The following is a 20,030-nucleotide window of genomic DNA, read 5'->3' on the forward strand; positions in this document are numbered from 1 at the left end:
AGATCCAGCCCAAGCAGCATCACCCAACAGTGGGAAAACTGTCCGCTTCTAGACAACCTCTTGATCAGGATAGGTGCCCTTCTTTGGGACATCTGAGGTGGGTGCATCCAGTGGTGTCCCAGTATGACACTTCACTCTGTGAAGGAAAAGCTTTTCACAGAGAGTTGGAAAGGCTAGATCGAGACCCGAGGATGTGCTGGGATGAGATGATATCAAGCCAGAGCAACCCCAGGCCAGGGTTGAACTGAAATGCGAGACACTGGGAGCTTTTCAGAGCCAGGAAAATGGCCGCAGAAGCCAAAGGCTTGAGTAATTCTATTCTGGCTGTTCCCAGCTGATTCTAGAGAACCCTACAGGGTAGTACTAAAGAATCTCTGAATCAGAGACACCTGAAAAGCCAGGTGTCTGAGGCCTCCTCCACAAGTTTCAGAAGCAAGAAATATAGATGTCTGGCTTGACAAACACTTCTGGATGCTAAAGTAGCTGTTAGAAAAAGAAAACTAGGTTAGAGGCAGACTGTTGGACCCTGCCACCCCAGGTGAATGAATGATGCCTGTGCTCAAACTAGAGTAGGTGAGATGAGTCCATCACGGCAGGTAAGAACTGCGCATGCACAAGCCAGAAAGCTACAGAGGGCCTGGAGTTTCTGAGCCAGGCATGCAGCCCTGGTTCAGAAGCGCTGGTCAGTGTCCGACCAACCTTTAGGTCCTCAAGGGTATTCTGAGAAGTGTATGGCCATATAAGCCAAAAAACTTCTGCATCTTTTCTGTTCTTTTTTTTTTTCAACAAACCAGTGTTTATTGAGCACCTACTATGTGCCAGGCACCATTCTAGACCCCCCAGAAGAGAAAAAGACAAAACACAAGATAGAAACAGCAAACACAAATTCTGAGGGAGAGGAAAGGAGCAGTTGAGTAAGACAACTAAGGGGAACTGAGAAGCCTGGGGTGATGGGGGGCCTTTGCCTTAGGCCTCTTCTTCAGCCTCCTTACTGAAATCCTCCTTCTCTTCTGTGGTAGCGTCCTGGTACTGCTGATACTCAGTGATGAGGTCGTTCATGTTGCTGTCAGCCTCAGTGAACTCCATCTCGTCCATGCCCTCGCCTGTGTACCAGTGGAGGAAGGCCTTCTGGTGGAACATGGCAGTGAACTGCTCCAAGATGCGCTTGAAGAGCTCCTGGATGCCAGTGCTGTTACTGATGAAGGTGACAGCCATCTTGAGGCCATGAGGTGGCTGTCACAGACAGCTGTCTTGATGTTGTTGGGGATCCATTCCACAAAGTAGCTGCTGTTCTTGTTCTGCATATTGAGCATCTGCTCATCGACCTCCTTCATGGACATCTGACCACGGGAGACAGCAGCCATGGTGAGGTATCGGCCGTGGCGGGAGTCACAGGCAGCCATCATGTTTTTGGCATCGAAGACCTGCTGGGTGAGTTTGGGCACTGTGAGAGCTTGTTACTACTGGCTTCCATGGCTGGTGAAAGGGGCAAAGGCAGGCATAAAGAAATCGAGACATGGGAAGGGAACCATATTGACTGCCAACTTGTGGAGGTCAGCACTGAGCTGGCCAGGGAAGTGGAGGCAGGCAGTGACACCTCTCATGGTGGCTGAGACGAGGTAGTTCAGATCCCAGTCGGTTGGCGTGGTCAGCTTCAGAGTGTGGAAGCAGATATCCTAGAGGGCCTCGTTGTCAATGCAATAGGTCTCATCGGTGTTCTCTACCAACTGATGAATGGAGAATTGTAGGGCTCGACCGCAGTGTCATATACCTTGTAGGAAGGTACCACACTGAAGGTGTTCATGAAGCAGTCAGGATACTCTCCTTGGATCTTGCTGATAAGGAGAGTGCCGATTCCAGAGCCTGTGTCCCAGCCAAGTGAGTGGGTCAGCTGGAAGCCCTGCAGGCAGTCACAGCTCTCCGCCTCCTTCCATACCACATCCAGGAACGAATAAACCAGCTTGGTTCCCTGTGTGTAGTGGCCTTTGGCCCAGTTGTTGCCTGCCCCAGACAGATCAAAAAGAAAGTTGTCTGGTCTAAAGATCTGGCCAAAATGACCTGAGTAAACAGGTTCTAGATCCCAGGTTCTAGATCCACCAGGATGGCACGAGGAACATATTTGCCACCTGTGGCTTCATTGTAGTACACGGAGATGCGGTCCAGCTGCAGGTCGCTGTCCCTGTGGTAGGTGCTGGTGGGTCGATGCCATGTTCATCACTGATCACCTCCCAGAACCTGGCACCGATCTGGTTGCCACAGTGACTGGCTTGGATGTGCACAATTTCCCTCATGGTTAAAATTTAATTTTTTTGCTCGCCACAAGGTGTGTATGGAGCAAGAAAATATGTAATTTTTTTCTCTGCTAGTCGCAGGCTGAAAGGATGGAATGCGCCCCAGAGGCTGGAGCAGTGAGGTGCGAGCACCGTGGCAGGAAGGCTCTGAGAGCTTTTCTGTTCTTAAAATCTCAGAGAGACGGTGTCCAAATAGGACTTGAATGGAAGACTGCCTAATATTGCCAGGTTCCATAGACATTTGGTTCCTTCGTTTGCCCTGAAACAGTCAGCCAACTTTCTCTGCTCCCTCCTATAGGAGAAGTGAACTTTTTCTAAATGCCAAGGGAAGAGATGGCCCTGACACGTGAAGTCCAATGTGTAGCCGCATCTTCCCACTTAGACCAGAAAAAGCCTCAGTAGGATCTCGGGGTTTTGGAATCGGTAGTCTCAGGAAACAATGTAACACAATCGATCAATCTGGAATGTTTAAGCATACAGGGCACAAGTAAAACCATAACTGGAAATTAATATATACATACACATAAATGCATACATTTTAAATGAAATAGGAAACATTTACAAATATATCATCAACATATAAATAAATAGAAATCAAAATACAAATATTTATACATACAACATTGTAGCACTGTCTGCCAGTTTGTGGTGGTGCCTTTGCATGCAAGCAAGAAAAAATTCATATAGATTATAAATAATAAAATATAGATCTTATATGTAATAACACAAAAATATACATTTATGCATACATACATAAATACATATTTGTATAAATATGCATGTAATAAACATAATGCAAACACACACACAGACACACACACACACACAGTTGCGCTTATAGTTATACTAAAGGCCATAGGGCTAGCTTTTCACCTACTGGCAGGGAAGGGAACCAAAAAGGCAACAGTAATCTTTCCCTGCAATTTCTATGTGACCCTACACCTACAGCAAGCACTAAGCCAGAGAATTTTAATCAGAGCAGCCCAAATTCTGTCACCTTCCACTGGGAGAGTTGTTTACTTTCACAGATGTGTCGATCGGGGTAGGTGCTTTTCCTTAGAACACCTAAGGTAAGTGTGTAAAATGATGTCCCTGTATATCTGGGTAGAGAAAGGTCTTTCTGCAAAGAGGAAGAAAGGCTAGATCTGAGCCTTCAGGATGCCCTGGGGTCAGTGTGAGTATTGGTGAGATAAGATGGTACTGGGCTGGAAAAACAGGTAGGCTAGGGTAGGACCAGCTCCTCTAATACCCTCCAATATGTCCCATGAGGTGAGACAAGATAGTATCTCCTGTGAATGGTCCCAGAATAATGGGATAGCTAAATATTCACCTCCAATTTTTTTCTCCCTCTGAAAAAATAACGTGGTTACTGGAAAACACTGTGTGTATCACTGTGCAGTTTGGGGAAAGGAGCAACTTGGTCAAAGTGAAATCATTCCTCGTACACTTATGTGTGGCTATTGGTCTGTAGTTTGAGAAGACATCTCAGATTCACTCCCAAGTTCTGGGATATTTACAAAGGTATCCTAGTCTGTGGAAAATTGTTAGTTGAATTTTTATGGAAGCAAGTAGAGTGAGATAGTTTCTATTCTAACAACTTGCTGACATCACCGTCTCTGGTAACAAATATCTTTAAAGAAGCATATTGAAACACGTTATTACATACTGTACAGCTTGGTAAACACTTAAATTTACTGAATACAGTTAACAACACATCTTTTAAGTAGCATTCTTAGATTTTTCTTTCAACATATAAGCACCTCACTACGTATATTACATACGTTAGATCCACTCATTAAAATAAAAGCTTTTTGCCATAGAATGTTTCTTACCCAAAATGCAATGGTAAGAAATATCTTTAAAAAAATATGCTTGGCTGGCCATGGTAGGGTGGCTCCCACCCGTAATCCTAACACTTTGGGAGACCGAGGTGGGGCAGATCACCTCAGGTCAGAAATTTCAGACCAGCCTGGCCAACATGGTGAAACCCCATCTCTATTAAAAATACAAAAATTAGCGGGGTGTAGTGGCAGTCACCTATAGTCCCATCTATAGGAGGCTGAGGCAGGAGAATTGCTTGAATCCAGGAGGCAGAGGCTGCAGCTAGCCATGATCGCACACTGCACTCCCACCTGGGTGACAGAGTGAGACTCTGTCTCAAAAAAAAAAAATGCTTAAACGCTTTACACATATATGATAGCTTATTAAACACTTAAATTCCCTGAATTAATCCAGTTAACAACATATATTTTAAGTGACATTATCAGTTTTATCTTCTGAACACGTGCCTGCAAACCTAGTGAGTAGGTGTATGTAGTGAAATATTCGATGTACTCTCTAATATAACACTCTTCACAAGAAAGATTTTTAAATGTATAATTTTAAAAATCTATAAATAAGAATGTTTAAGAACTTCGTTACATACTTTACAATTTGGTAAACACTTGCATTTAATTAATACTTACATTCATTGAATTAACACTATTATCAACTAATCAGTAACATTTTTAGAATCATCTTTTAAGCATATGCTTATAAACATTTTACAGTGAGCCACATTCACTCACTGATGTAACAATTTTCAGAACAAAGCTTTTAAAATGTGTGGAAAGAGGCCGGGCACCGTGGCTCACACCTGTAATCCCAGCACTTCGGGAGGCTGAGGCAGGAAGATCACCTGAGGTCAGGAGTTCGAGACTAGCCTGGCCAATATGGTGAAACCCCGTTTCTACTAAAAGTACAAAGAAGATTAGCTGGGCCTGATGGCACCTACCTGTAGTCCCAGCTACTCAGGAGGCTGAGGCAGGAGAATCGCTTGAACCTGGAGGGCAGAGGAACTTGCAGTGAGCCAAGATTGCACCATTGCACTCCTGCCTGGGTGGCGGAGTGAGACTCCATCTCAATATATATGTGTGTGTATATATATATATATATATAAATGTGTGGTAAGAAAAATCTTTAAAGAACCATGTTTAAACACTTTATTACATACATTCCAGTTTGGTAATACTTGCTTGCATTCACTGAATTAACATAGTCACCAACTCATTTTATCAATAACATACTTAGGTCATCTTTTAGGCGTGTGTCTACTAACTATTCCCTGCATAGTATTATATCCACTCACTGAAATAACACTCTTCATTACAAAGCTCTTAAAATGAATAACAAAAGCATCATTTAAAACATGTTTAAACACATTATTGCATGCTTTATCATGTGGTAAGCACTTACATTCAATGAGTTAACATAGTTACCAACTCATCTAATAAATAGCATTATTAGAATTATCTTTAATGTAAGTGTCTACAACCTCACACTACATATCCACTTACTAAAAGAACACTCTTCACAACAAAGATTTTAAGATGTATAGTAAGGAACTTCTTTAAAGAAACATATTTAAACATTTTATTATATATTTGCAATTGGGTAAACACTTGAAATCACTAAATTAATACATTTACAAATTCATTTTATCAACAACATCTTAGAAATATCTTTTAAGGGCCGGGTGCGGTGGCTCACGCCTGTAATCCCAGCACTTTGGGAGGCCAAGGCAGGTGGATCATGAGGTCGGGAGATCGAGACCAACCTGGCTAACACGGTGAAACCCCATCTCTATTAAAAAATACGAAAAAATTAGCCAGGCGTGGTGGCGGGCGCCTGTAGTCCCAGCTACTCGGGAGGCTGAGGCAGGAGAATGGCATGAACCCGGGAGGCGGAGCTTGCAGTGAGCCGAGATCACGCCACTGCACTCCAGCCTGGGTGACAGAGCAAGACTCCATCTCAATTAAAAAAAAAAAAGAAATATATTTTAAGTGTGTGTCTTACAAGTACCTTACTACATGTTACTTATATAACACCCTTCACAGTAAAGCTTTCAAAATTCATAAGGACAGTGACATCACCAAAAAGGCTGAGTAGAAGCAAGCTGGTTTCCACTTCCTGACTGACAGAAAACCTTAAACAAATTCAAAGATTATCATCAGCAATATCACAGAACTCAAATATGCAAATAAGATAGTTACTGAAGTAATGGAGAAGTGAAAAAATCCATGCAGATATAAAAGAGTAAGACTTTTATATTCCTGACATCCTAGCACACATCTGCCGGACACCAAGTGTGCAGAAAATTTTTCGCCTATTAAAGCTTACTAGACCAAAATAAAAAAAAAAAAAGGTGAAGAAAAAGAAGATTCAGGAAGACAACAGCTTTCCCGCCATCTTGGGATTCCAGACAGAAGACACCCACAAGAAGTATAGCCAGTGCCTTAAGGGAGGAAAAACTCCTGAGGACACCCAGAAACAAAGAGATTAGGTAACAGGTATCCCCAGCCTGGGAAATGTAGCTATTTAGCCAAAGGAGATGCCAAATCACAGTGGCTGTTCGGTAACACCATGCTGTAGGAGCTATGTTTCATAGGTTCTCAGATAACAAATCCCTAGCTAGCCTTGCCAAGCTTCCCTGGTATTCCCTTTAGGACCTCCCTCATCTGGCACAAGAGGTGCTCTGAATGGTTGCTAGAGCTGAGGCAAACCTGGGATTAAGGTGCCATCTAGTGCCAAAAAGGAGGTAGTGACACAGCAAAAAGGATATTCAAGGTAAATTGCAAACTCTCTCTAACAAACACACCCAATACAAAATAAAACAAGCCAGACAGAGAAGATTTGAATGAATAATACTTTAATGCAGACACATAGATGTACATTCATAAGAGAAAACAGCAGACAAAAAAACCATAATCTTCCCAAGTGGACAAAGCAAGAAGCCACTGGCCAACACTAACTAAACAGTGATAGTTAGTCTCTCTGATCAAGAATCCAAAATAGTAATTTTTTTTTTGAGATGAAGTCTTGCTCTTGTCACCCAGGTTAGAGTGCAATGGCATGATCTCGGCTCACTGCAACCTCTGCCTCCTGGGTTCAAGTGATTCTCCTCCCTCAGCCTCCCAAGTACCTGGGTTTACAGGCACCTGCCACCACACCCAGCTAACTTTTGTATATTTTTAGTAGGGACGGGGTTTCACCATGTTAGCAAGGCTGGTCTCGAACTCCTGACCTCATGATATGCCCACCTCAGCCTCCCAAAGTGCTGGGATTATGGCGTGAGCCACTGCGCCCAGCCCCAAAAATAATATTTTTAAGGAAACTCAGTGATACACAAAATAATACAGAAAAGCAATTCAGAAATGTATCAGAGAAATTTGAGGAAAAGATTGAAATTATTTTTTAAAAACATCAAAGGGAAATCCTAAGACTAAGAAGTATATCGGCTGAACAAAAATTCATGAGAGGCTCTCAATGGCAGATAAATCAAGCAGAGAAAGAAATCAGTGAGCTTAAAGACAAGCTGATGGAAAATACACAGTCAGATGAGATAAAAGAAAAGAATGAAAAGTAGTAAAGAATGCCTATAAGATATAGATAATCACATCGAAATAGTAAATCTAAGAATTACTGATATTCAAGAGGAAGCTGAGCAAAAGCAAGGAATAGAAAGTTTATTCAAAGAGGCAGGGTGCAGTGGCTCATGCCTGTAATCCCAGCATTTTGGGAGGCTGAGACAGGTGGATCACTGAAGGTCAGGAGTTCAAGACCAGCCTGACTAACGTGGTGAAACCTTGTCTCTACTAAAATTACAAAAATTAACCAGGTGTAGTGGTGTGCAGCTGTAATCCCAGCCACTTAGGAGGCTGAGGCAAAATAATTGCTTGAACTTGGGAGTCAGAGGTTGCAGTGAGCTGAGATCATTCCTCTGCACTCCAACCTGGGTGACAGAGTGAGACTCCTTCTCAAAAAAGAAAAAGAGGAAAAAAAATGAAAGTCTGTTCAAAGAAATAATAACAGAAAACTTTCCAAAATTTGGGAAAGATATAAATCTCCAAGTATAAGAAGGTCAGAGATCACCAGACAGAGTAAAGCCAAATAAGATTACCCTAGGACATAGGATAATAAAACCCTCAAAGGCCTAAGACAAATAAAATACTAAAAGCAGCAAGGGAAAATAAGTGAATAATATAAAAGAGCTCCAAATGACTGGCAACAGACTTCTAAATGGCAACTGTCCAACCCAGGAGAGAGTGGGAGTATATGTAAAGTACTGAAAGACTAAAATTGTCAACTGCGAATACTGTACCCAGCAAAGCTATCCTTCAAACACGAAGGGGAGATAGTCTTTCTCAGACAAACAAAAGTTAAGAGAATGCATCCCATCAGACCCCTCTGACAAGAAATGCCAAAGAAACTTCTTCAGTCTGAAAGAGAAAAACACAAATGTGCAAAAAAGAAAACATCTAAAGTTATAAAAACCAGTGGTAATAATAAGCCCACAGACAAACTCAAAATTTTGTAATTGTAACTGTAGTATGCAGTCCACTTATCATTTTAGTATAATGACTAAAAGACAAATCTATCAAAAACAAAAGTATCTACAGAACCTGTTAAGAGAGAAGAAATACAAAGATACGTAAAGTGACATAATAAAATTCAAAATGTGGGGAAGTGTAGAGCTTTCTTAGTTTTTTTCTTTGTTTATATTATTTTGTGATTAAAGTCATCACTTTAAGATATTTTTGTAATCTTCATAATCACAAAACAAAATGTTCTAATAAATACACTTAAAATAAAAAGCAACAAATTAAAACACAGTACCATAGAAAGTTAACCACAAAGAAGAGACAGTGAGAAAGAGAGGAGTTACAAAACAACAAAGATACAAGTCACAAAATGACAATAGTACTTATTTATCAGTACTTATTTATCAAAAGAATGAACTCATTTCTTCAATTGAAAGACACCGAGTGGATGAATGAATAAAGAAACAAGATTCATATACACACTGCCTACAATGAACCCATTTCATCAGTAAAGACACGTAGAAACTGAAAATGACAGGATGAGAAAAAATTCCATGCGAATGGAAACCAAAAAAGAGCAGGAGTGGCAATACTTATATCATATAAAATAGACCACAAGTAAAATGTAAAAAGATAAAGAAGGTCACTATGTAATGATAAAGGGGTCAATTTCGAACACCCCAGTGGAGAAGCTGAGGTCAACATCATATTTTAAGTATTTAAGGTGGATACAAAACTATTTCAGCAATACAGACAATTAAGTGTGTTGTTGTGGACGATGATGCTGTTGGTAAAACAAGTCTCCTGATATCCTACACAACAAACAAATTTCCATCGGAACATGTGCTGACTGTTTTTGACAATTATGCAGTCAGTTATGATTGGTGGAGACCCATATACTCTTGGGCTTTTTGATACTGCAGAGCAAGAGCATTATGACAGATTACTACTACTGAGTTATCCACAGACAGATGTATTTCTAGTCTGTTTTTCAGTGGTCTCTCCACCTTCATTTGAAAATGCGAAAGAAAAGTGGGTGCCTGATAACTCGCCACTGTCCAAAGACTCCTTTTTTGCTTGTTGGGATCCAAATTGGCCACAGAGATGACCCCCCTACTATTGAGAAACTTTCCAAGAACAAACAGAAGCCTATCACTCCAGAGACTGCTGAAAAGTTGGTCCGTGACCTGAAGGCTGTAAGGTATGTGGAGTGTTCCGCACTCACACAGAAAGGCCTAAAGAATGTATTTGACGAAGCAATATTGGCTGCCCTGGAGCCTCCAGAACCAAAGAAGAGCCGCAGGTGTGTGCTGCTATGAACATCTCTCCAGAGCCCTTTCTGCCCAGCTGGTGCTGGCATCATACTAAAAGCAGTGTTTAAATCAAACTAAAGATTAAAAATTAAAATTCATTTTTGCAATAATGGCAAATGCCCTGCACCTACCCACATACACTCACGTGAGATAAGGCCTTTAGGTATGGCCCCTTCCCCCTCCCAGGACTAGGTGACTTTGAGTAATTGTGTATTGTCAGAAAAGTGATTAGTACTAGTTTTTGTTTTGTAGCTTGAAAAAATAATTTTTTGTTTGTTTAAAAGCAAGGTATACAGACTAACGAATTGTTGAAGCTGCTCCCTGGTTCCACTCTGGAGAGTAATCTGGGACATCTTAGTGTTTTGAGTTTTTTTTTTTTCTCCTCTTTTTTTCGAGGATTGTGTGTGGGGTTTGTTTTTAGTCTTGTTTTTTAAAATTCATTAACCAGTGGATAGCCCTTAAGGGGAGGAGGATGGATTGATTCCACCTTCCACTTCCTAGATCTAGTTTAGAAAACATGTTCCTCATCTGGTGCTCTTAGGAAGGAGTAGAGTAAATGCCTCATTTAGTAACATGTGGCTTTTTGAAAGCTGCCTTTTCTCCCCACCCTGGAGTAGATCCAGTATTGGATGAAACTCATGAAAGTGGGTGGAGCTTGTCTTGCCCCTTCTCTTTTCTAGGACACACTATATGTGATTGTGACTTTCAAGGACATTTGTTTGCCATTTGCTGATTTTTTGGGGAAGTTAATTTCTAACTTCTCTCACTGATAAATGAAGAAAAGTATTGCACCTTTGAAATACACCAAATGAATTGAGTTTGTAATTAAAAAAAATTTTTGGCCGGGCGCGGTGGCTCACGCCTGTAATCCCAGCACTTTGGGAGGCCGAGGCGGGCGGATCACAAGGTCAGGAGATCGAGACCACGGTGAAACCCCGTCTCTACTAAAAATTACAAAAAATTAGCCGGGCGCGGTTGTGGGCGCCTGTAGTCCCAGCTACTCGGGAGGCTGAGGCAGGAGAATGGCGTGAACCCGGGAGGCGGAGCTTGCAGTGAGCCGAGATCGCGCCACTGCACTCCAGCCTGGGCTGGGCGACAGAGCGAGACTCCGTCTCAAAAAAAAAAAAAAAAATTTTTTTTCCCTGTCTAAAAAATGGAGTCAATCTAGCAAGAAAATATAACAATTATAAATATATACTCAAGAGCACCCGAGTACATAAAGCAAACATTAATAGATCTAAACAGAGAGAAAACTGCAATATATTAATAGTAGGGTACTTCAACACTCTGAGGAAAGAACAGCTCATTCTGACAGTAAATCAACAACCACCACAAAATTGGAGTTAAGCTACACACTTGACCAAATGAGCCTGACATTTATAGAACATGTCAGTCAGTAGCTTCAGAGTACATATAATTCTCATTAACATGTGAAACATTCTCCAGGCCTATATATTAGGCTACAAAATAATCCTCAACAAATGCAAAAAAAGTCAAAATTATATCTTTTTTTTTAACCACAAAAGAAAAAAACTTGACAACAATAACGAGGAACCTTGGAAACTACACAAACACATGGAAATTAAAGAACATGCTTCTGAATATTCAGTGGTTCAGTAAAGAAGAAGAAAATTTTAAAATGTTTGGAAACAAAAATAGAAATGCAATATACAAAAAAACTGAAGAATACAACAAAAGCAGTGATGAGAGGGAAGTTTATTGCAATAAGTGCTTACATTTAAAAAAAACAGAAAAGTTTTATATAAACAACATAACAATATACTAAAGTAACTAGAAAAGCAAAAACAAACTAAATCCAAATTTGGTAGAAGCAAAGAAATAATAAAGATGAGAGGAAAAATCAGTAAAATTGAGACTAAGAAGGTATACAAATGACCAACCAAACAAAAAGTTGAGGATTTGAACAGATAAAAGAGACAAATCTTTAGCTAGACTAAAAAAGGATAGAAGACCCAAAGAAATAAAATCAGAAATGAAAAAGGAGACATAACAACTGATATCACAAAAATGCAAATAATTATTAAAAACTATTCTGAACAACTGTATAGCCACAAACTGGAAGACCTGGAAGAAGTGCGTAAATTCCTGCACACAAACAACCTACCAAGACTGATCCATGAAGAAATAGAAAATATGAAAAAAACCAGTCAGAGTAATGAGATTTAAGGCATTATAACAAGTCCCCCATCATCAAAAAGCCAAGGATCTGGCTTCAATGATGAATTCTACCAAACGCTTAAAAAGGAACTGATAACAATTCTATTCAAATTCTTTAAAAAAAAAATTAAAAAGAGGCCGGGCACGGTGGCTTACGCCTGTAATCCTGGCACTTTGGGAGGCCGAGGCAGGTGGATCATGAGGTCAGGAGATCAAGACCATCCTGGCTAACACAGTGAAATCCCGTCTCTACTAAAAAAAAAAAAAAAAATACAAAAAATTAGCCAGGAGTGGTGGCCTGTAGTCCCAGCGACTTGGGAGTCTGAGGCAGGAGAATGGCATGAACCCAGGGGCTGGAGCTTGCAGTGAGCTGAGATCACACCACTGCACTCCAGCCTGAGCAACAGAGCAAGACTCCGTCTCAAAAAAAAAAAAAAAAAAAATTAAAAAGGAGGGAATACTTCCAAACACATTCTGTGAGATAGCATTTGCCTGATACTAACCCCAGATAAGGATATAACAATAGCAAACTACAGGCGGGACAATATCTTCAACGAACATAGACAAAAATGTGCTCAACAAAATACTAGAAAATCCTCACTCAATCCATATTGAAAAGATCATTCACCATGATTAAATAGGATTCATCCCAGGATGCAAGCATGATTCAACATACATGAATCAATAAAATCTCATATATCACATTAACAGAACCAAAACCAAAACCATATTATTATTTTAATTGATGTTTAAAAAGCATTCGACTTCATAGTAAAATAAATAGAGTGTACAGTAAATACAGTATAATTAAAATCCAACTTTATAGTAAAACATTCAACAAACTGTGTAGAGAAGAAATGTACTTCAATGAAATAAAAGACTAAATATGACAAACCCACATCTAACTGCAAACTGGAAAGAATTGGAACTGTTTTCTCTAAGTTTTGGAACAAAACAAGGATACCCACTTTCACCACTTTTATTCAATATAATATTAGAAGTCCTATCAGACCAATCAAGCAAAAGAAAGAGAAATAAAGGGCATGTAAATTGGAAAGCAAGAAGTCAAATTATCCTCGTTCTCAAACAACATGATCTTGTATTTAGAAAACGCAAATATTCTACAAAAAAATTGGTTAGAACTGACAAATGAATCAGTAAAGTTAGGGATACAAAATCAACATATAAAAATCAGTAGCATTTATGTATGCAACAATGAATACTCTTAAAAAGAAATAGGCTGGAGGTGGTGTGGTGGCTCACGCCTATCATCCCAGCACTTTGGGAAGTCGAGGCGGGCAGATGGTTTTTAAAAATATTTTAAAGGAGTATCTTTAAACACTTTATTACATATATTATGGTCTGCTTGCCACTTATACTCACTGAATTCACATTGTTAGCATCAGTTTTAAGAAAATTATTAGAATCATTTTAAATGTATCTACAAACACTTCATACATAATATGCATAACTGACATAACCCTCTTCACAACAAAGAAGTAACATATATAAGAAAAAGTTTTTATTAAGGAAGTATGTTTAAACACATACATACTTTAGACATTGGTAAACACTTTTATTGATTGAATTAATACTATTTATTAATGCAACTCATAAGTAACATTCTTAAAATTATCTTTTAAACATAGGTGTAGTCACACTTCATATATTACATTGATTCATTGAAGTAACACTTTTTTATTATTATTATACTTTAAGTTCTGGGATACATGTGCAGAACGTGCAGGTTTGTTACATAGGTATACACGTGCCATGGTGGTTTGCTGCACCCATCAACCTGTCATCTACATTAGGTGTTTCTCCTAATGCTATCCCTCGCCTTGGCCCCCACTCATCGACAGCCCTGGTGTGTGGTGTTCCCCTCCCTGGGTCTATGTGTTCTCATTGTTCAACTCCCACTTATGAGTGAGAGCATGCAGTGTTTGGTTTTCTGTTCTTGTGTTAGTTTGCTGAAAATGGTGGTTACAAAGCCTGTAAGCCTCATGCTACAAAATATCTTTGAAGTAAGTATGTTTTGGATATCACTACAGATATTATAACTTGGTAACCATTTACAATGAGTGAATTAACACTGTTAACAATACAGCTAATAAGTAATATTGTTAGATTTATTAAATGTGTCTATAAAATCTTTACTTTACACATACATGCATTCACTAATATACTACTACTTGCAGTGAAGCCTTACATAGTAAGATACATCTTTCAAACAAATAACTTCAAACCCTTTATTACATACATCAGAGTATAGGGTCAAACTGAAATAATCAAAAAGTTCAGAGTCTAGTTAAAAGAGAACTTATTCAAGTATAAAGATTAAGGATCAGCCAAGCATGGTACCTCATGCGTATAATCCCAGCACTTTGAAAGGCCAAGGTGAGTGGATTTCCTGAGCTCAGGAGTTCAAGACCAGTCTGGGCAACATAGCAAGACCCTGTCTCAACAGAGAATACAATAATTATCCTGGCATAGTGGCTCAGGCCTGTGGCCAGAGACATTTGGAAGACTGAGGTGGGAGGATCACTTAAGCCTGGGAGGCAGGTCATACCACTGCACTCCAGCCTGTGTGACAGAGTAAGACGTTGTCTCAAAAAAAGGATTAAAGATGGTCACCCAGGAGCCTAGATTCAAGTTGCCCTTAATTTACATTCTGATTAGTAGTCCTTACAACTGGATTTTTTTTAAAGAAGTGGCAGGCGGCCAGGCGCGGTGAATCACACATGTAATCCCAGCACTTTGGGAGGCTAGGTGGGCAGATCATAAAGTCAAGAGATTGAGACCATTCTAGCCAACATGGGAAACCCCATCTTTACTAAAAATACAAAAATTAGCTGGGCGTGATGGCGCATGCCTATAGTCCCAGCTACTTGTGAGGCTGAGGCAGGAGAATAGCTTGAACCCAGGAGACTGAGGTTGCAGTGAGCAGAGATTGTACCACTGCACTCCAGCCTGGCAACACAGTGAGACTCCGTCTCCGAAAGAAAGAAAGAAAGAAAGAGAGACAGAGAGACAGAGAGACAGAAAGAAAGAAAGAAAGAGAGAGAGAGAGAGAGAGAGAGAGAGAAAGAAAGAAAAAGAAAGAAAGAAAGAGAGAGAGAGAGGAAGGAAGGAAGAAAGAAAGAAAGAAAGGAAAAGAAGTGGCAGGCTTGGTGTGGTGGTTCATGCCTATAACCCCACTATATTGAGAGGCCAAGGTGAAAGGACTGCTTGAGACCAGGAGTTCATAACCAGTCTTAGCAACATAGTGAGACCCCATCTCTACAAAAATAATGATTAGGGCTAGAATCTCAACACAGGTGTTCTACAATTTTCTTCTGAAACATAATTTTGCTCTCCCAAGTTCTCCGTTTCTACCAAAGATAAATTTTAGTAGTACCAAGTTATTTGTAAAATAAGTTTTATAGTCTTACTATACTTGTCTTATTATTTGCATAAAGTACAGCAAGAATAGTGATCCGCCATAAAGGTTCTCGTAAGTTGGCTTTGCTGGTACTTTTTCATAAGGAATATCAGATTAGACTTTTAAAAGCCTCTTGGGGCTAGAAGGCCAAGCCAAGGATTCACCATCGGACTGTGCCTGCAATGCCTGTATGAATTGGGTAAACTCTTCTCAATGTCCCGAAGTATTCTGAGGTTCATGGACCTGTCAGAAGGTGGCATTTTAACTTACCATAAGGTCACAAACTTTGTAAGGAAACTGTACAGACAAAGTATTGGGCCAGTCTTTCCAAGGGCCCTTTTATCAGTTTGGTAAAACCAACCTCCACTCCTTAAAGCAATCTAGTCATATCTGAAAATATGCCTTTCCAGTCCAAGCTTTGGTAAAATTATCAGTGTCTCCAATGTGTCCTCTTATAAAAGAAAACATTATTGATGAACTTAGGCAAATAACTACGTCGTTATAAATTAAAAATACTTAGATAGTTTCCAAATTCTGGAAAAACCAGATAAAGAGAAATATAAATGTTTCAATTTTGCTCACAAAAATATGCTTTATTCAATTTTCATAAGCTATAAATAGCCCCCAAAAAAATTGACTGTAGAAAACAAAACATCTTATTTACCAAAAACATACTCAAGTCATGTATACTAAGAGGCATTTGAGTTACTTTCTATTTTTCTGATAAGATGTTTAGTTTAAGCACCTACTTTTTCTTTAAGCCAATTAATTAGAGTTCTTTCATATATTTTGGTGGTAAAATATAACATACACATGACACATATAGACATACAGACTCACAGACAGGAGATTTTATAGCTTTATTAGGTTTCTCATTTTCCCGTTTTCAAATGATTTCTCTCCCCAATTTAAACTGCCAAGCCCTAAACAATTGTTAGCTAGGCAATCCTAAATTTGCACTTCTAATAGGATGGTTCCTTAAGTGAAAATTTACATCCCAAAGGCACACAACCTAAATCTAAGCAGTGTTATTCGTGAGACAAGAAGAACACAGGTAAAGGCTCTGTCAAAACAAGATTGACAGGGAAAGTATCTTAAACATAGGTAAGGCTTGCTATGTAAATATTAAGCAAATGTCTTTTCTATCTTAAAAGTTTCTAGTGGTTTGAATGCAGGAGAAAGATGCCTTTACAAATAGAAATTTTCTTTATAGATGTAAATTTATTTTACAAAGAGTTTCAAAATAACTAGGTAAACTCCAGCAGTCATGTTTTGGAGACCAATATGGTTAGAGAGATGGTCTTTTCAACTTAACCTGTTTCTTGATTAGATTGTTGACTTCAGGGTGGATCCCCTTAATGAATAAGGCAACAAAAGCGTGCCCTATGCCTTGACTCAGGATATATGACTCTGAAAAAGCAGCTAGCCTACTTTACTTGTGAAATTATCTTTTATAAACACTGTAACCAGCTTTTTTTTTAAAGGTAACTTTTCTAGTAACTCATCAAAACCAATAAACCTTACCTAATGTTGTGACTTAACCAAGGAAGGTTGAACTAGAAATCTCCAAAGAGGTGAAAAGCAATCCTCTGAAGATCCACAATCAAACCAGAGGCAGCTAGAAGAAAGAAAAGTCTCACTAGCTACAAATGCAATGACCTGTATTTCTGTCCAGCTGTGTTTTCTAGGATCTCAGTTTCCCAGCTGAGTGCTTACACCTGAAGACCAAAAAGACTGGCGTGTCCCATAGTTGGAAAGAGAGGAAATCACAAGATGTCCACAGAAGAAAGGAGAATCAACAAATGGGTACCCCCTGTGAAAGGAAAATATCTTGGGCCCCTTCAAACTGGGAACTCTTCAGGACAAATCGGCCTCCCATTCTATTCAAAGTCATCCTTCTGCTCACAGAGGTAGATGCATATTCTGATTAGCTCCTTTGGAAAGACTTATCAGAAACTCAAAAGAATGCAACCATTTGTCTGTCACCTACCTGTGACCTGGAAGCCCCCAGCATTGGGGGTTCCTTGCTTTGAACCCTCCCTACCTTTGGGAGGGAACTAATATACTTCTTACATACATTGATGTCCCATGTCTCCCTAAAATGTATAAAACCAAGCTTTGCCCTGACCACCTTGGGCACATGTTGTTAAGACTTCGAGACTATGTCATGGGCTCATCCTCAACCTTAGCAAAATAAACTTTCTAAAATAACTGAGACATGTCTCAGATTTTCAGGGTTCACATTTTGGTAGCCACGGGGGGATTGTGAATGGAGATGCCCCTGACTTTTGACAAATCTCCTATTGGTGCTTGGTACCAGCATGAGCTAACATTATGGCTCAAACCAAAAAGACAGTTTGCTGAAGTCTGAGAGCACCCCCTCCAGAGAAGCCCTGATCTCCCAAAATTTGGTCAGGATCTAAAGTGTATTTTGCTGTACAACTCCTCTTTTCCTTGGAGGTTTACTTGCTTCCAACACAAGTAAGGCAAGTTTTTCCTGCTTCCATAATGATGAAAGGCAGGTAACTCCTTTGTGGAGTTTGAGCTCACTTCCAACAGGGAAGATGAGTTTGTTTTTTCTGCTTCTAGGATGGTAGAGAGTAGTCTTCAGCCTGAGACCCATCCCTAGGTAAGTAACTGAATTGGGGTTTGTCTTGGCCAAAGTTAAGATAACAACCAGCTAGTCTTAATTTCTCCTTACGATTAGAGCACTCAGTGATCAATTGTTGGGTTCCTTTCTTGTTTGTTCCCTTCTGAAGTTGTTTAAGGATCCTAATTCTAGTTCAGAGATGCGTTCTAAAGGGTCATCTATTGCTTTTTCTCCCAAATTTAATCTTAATTTGGTTTTTCTGTGTGACTTTGCATGAGGAACTGAATTGTTGTTGCCATATGTTAATGAAACTGAGTTTTCTCAGCTGTGAAAAGGAAGGGCATTTTTGCCCCTCCCAGCCAAAAGGCACCCCTGGGCCTCATGGGAGTGTCTGAGGGGTTGATCCCCCATGACATGCAGTGGCCCTGCAGGGAAATCCCTCCAAAAACTTAATTTTAAAAATGACTCATCCAGGAAACACATATGAGGGCTGATCACTTGGCATTTTGAGCCCTCTCTGAGGTCACAGACCTTTGGAGAGAGAAACTGAGGCACATAAAAGGGTGGAAACAACTCAGTGGTGACACAGTGTAGAGTCCTGCCCACAAGCAGCACATGTCAATCCACCACACAGAAACCTTGACCACAGCTCAGTTCCTCCTTTTAAGAAAAAAAGCAGGCCGGGCGCGGTGGCTCAAGCCTGTAATCCCAGCACTTTGGGAGGCCGAGACGGGCGGATCACGAGGTCAGGAGATCGAGACCATCCTGGCTAACACGGTGAAACCCCGTCTCTACTAAAAAATACAAAAAACTAGCCGGGCGAGGTGGCGGGCGCCTGTAGTCCCAGCTACTTGGGAGGCTGAGGCAGGAGAATGGTCTAAACCTGGGAGGCGGAGCTTGCAATGAGCTGAGATCCGGACACTGCACCCCAGCCTGGGCGACAGAGCAAGACTCTGTCTCAAAAAAAAAAAAAAAAAAAAAAAGCAAGAAACAAGTGAAGAAAAAACAAGGAGAAGGACCTCCTTTTGAGCACTCTGTAGATTTAATGGCACCTCTGCTTGCCAAAGTTTATGGAAATAATATGGTCTTTGTGCACATTTACATTAAGGAAAAATAGCCCTAAAGTAGACCTGCAAACTAGAGCGTTCGTAAGTTCCCCTTTTCTCTATTTCTTCTTTTCTGCCGCTCTAAATCTGCTGTTATTTTTCTATTAAGATAAAAACCACTGTTTAGATCCAACAAGTTTTTTATTTTTTTGTAAGCCGGTAAATTTGTATTTATCTCATGGCTAAAAGTTCTGAAGTAAAAGCTATAGGATTTTTGTGTGTGTGTTTGTATATATTTTAAAGGACTTTATAATTCCTATAATCCAACCTTTTTCTCTTTGTATTTTATAAAGTAAATGTTGCTATTTGACTTTCACCTGAGTTGCTTCCTTTAATATGCATATTTAAGGCTATTTAGCTGACAATTGCCCAGGGTTGTAAAACAGGTTATCAAGAATCTAAAAGTCTAATATAGGAAAAAAAGGTTTTTATGAATCTATAAAAACATTAACATACCTAACCTATGTATTTATGTGTTGTGTACACAATGTTTCACTACTAAAAATATATAAAAGAGTTCTAATTGGCTTACAAAAAATAAAAGCACTTAAATCAGATACTAAGAAAGAAAACGTTATACAAGTTCATATAACTTAATTAAAATATTTAATAAATAAGCTAGCTGTAAAATTATTGGTAAAGTAATATTAGAAATGTCTTGGCCGGGCACGGTGGCTCAAGCCTGTAATCCCAGCACTTTAGGAGGCTGAGACCGGCGGATCACTAGGTCAGGAGATCGAGACTATCCTGGCTAACATGGTGAAACCCCGTC

The 20,030-nt window shown here is 39.8% G+C and overlaps 2 pseudogenes; one reads left to right on the forward strand and one right to left on the reverse strand.

The window, feature by feature from the left end:
• Positions 1-966: 966 nt before the first annotated feature.
• Positions 967-2,291, reverse strand: LOC704558 (tubulin beta chain pseudogene; annotated as a pseudogene).
• A 6,235-nt stretch (positions 2,292-8,526) lies between these two features.
• Positions 8,527-10,017, forward strand: LOC715984 (cell division control protein 42 homolog pseudogene; annotated as a pseudogene).
• The last annotated feature ends 10,013 nt before the right edge of the window (positions 10,018-20,030 follow it).

This window comes from Macaca mulatta, chromosome 3 (genome assembly GCF_049350105.2).
Source record: "Macaca mulatta isolate MMU2019108-1 chromosome 3, T2T-MMU8v2.0, whole genome shotgun sequence".
NCBI classification, from domain to species: domain Eukaryota; kingdom Metazoa; phylum Chordata; class Mammalia; order Primates; family Cercopithecidae; genus Macaca; species Macaca mulatta.